The 1256-nt window shown below is 52.1% G+C and overlaps 1 protein-coding gene across 1 annotated transcript in view; it reads left to right on the forward strand.

The window, feature by feature from the left end:
- The window catches only part of Otog (otogelin), a 70017-nt gene that overhangs the window by 26017 nt on the left and 42744 nt on the right, over positions 1–1256 (forward strand). The window lies entirely within an intron of this gene.

Here is a 1256-nt window from a genome sequence, read left to right on the forward strand (position 1 = left end):
GAGACAGTGTGGCTGTGGTGTCTGAGGAGCCCAGGATGGAGGATGTACAAGTAAACACATGTCAGCTCTCAGCCTCCATCCCCGATCAGAGCCTTTGGGTAAAGAAAGGTGCCCCTGGAATAGCCAGTGTCATTGTCAGGTGTGGGTCAAATTGAGCCCTGTGAACCACTCCATCCCATGACTTGGCAGCACAGGCTTGTCGCTTCCGTCTGTGTTGAAATTAGTGACCAGCTGGGATTAGTGATCCCCTGGGGGACCAGGCTCTGGTCTGACAACCAAAGGGAATGAAACGAAGGTCAGAGCTTCTGGGTGGGTGAGCCATCCCATTGGAGCTTTACAGTGTGTAAGACTGTAAAGCTTCAGTCTCAAAGTAGGGAGGCTCGTACTCTTACTCCTCAGAAGAAAACAGGCCAGGCCAGGGCGGTGAATAGGCTGCTGAAGGAGTCGGACTCAGACCAAGTCTCCTTCATTGGAAGCTCTGCTCCTCGTCCAGAGTGGCAGGGCTCACAGTGTGGGGTGTGGCCTGCTCCTTCCCTAGGATTCACTTGCCTGCACAGGACCCTTGCCTCACCTACAGCCATCCAGACCTCACCTGGAAGTGTGTCAGAAGGTCTCTCGGAATACCGTCCTTTGTGCCCAAGCCTGGCTCTCAGTCTGAGGTCAGGAATGGCTAGGTCTCTTCACTCAGGAGCAGAGTCTTCCATGTCCAGAGTGTGACCACACAGAGATGCTGGGAAAGAGGCCTGGACTGGATCCTGGCTCAGGATTATTTGAGGGTATATAGGAGACTATGTGGATAAGTCACCTGTATTCCCACAGTGTTCACCAAAGGGAAATTATGACAAGGGAGACAGCTCTACCATCCTGAAAAGTTCTCTTGATGGGCAAGGGCTCCCAAAGATGCTCTGTTTCCACCATAACCAGCCATCTCCAGAACTCACTACGCTCCCCAGTCTCCTTGTCTGTCCAAGTCCATCTAAGAATCTACAGTTGGGCATTGCCTCAAAGGACCCTGGGGACATCACAGTGGGTGGCGATGTCAGTATCTGTCCTAGTTTGCTTCCTGTTGCTGTGAAAAACCACTCTGATCAAAAGCAACTTGGGAGAGGAAAGCCTTTATTTGACAGTACTTCCAGGTCACAGTCATCATTGAGAGACCCAGGTCACTGTCATCACTGAGAGACCCAGGTCACAGTCCATCATGAGAGACCCAGGTCACTGTCATCACTGAGAGACCCAGGTCACAGTCATCACTG

The sequence above is a fragment of the Microtus ochrogaster genome, unplaced genomic scaffold (genome assembly GCF_000317375.1).
Source record: "Microtus ochrogaster isolate Prairie Vole_2 unplaced genomic scaffold, MicOch1.0 UNK14, whole genome shotgun sequence".
Taxonomy (NCBI): Eukaryota; Metazoa; Chordata; class Mammalia; order Rodentia; family Cricetidae; genus Microtus; species Microtus ochrogaster.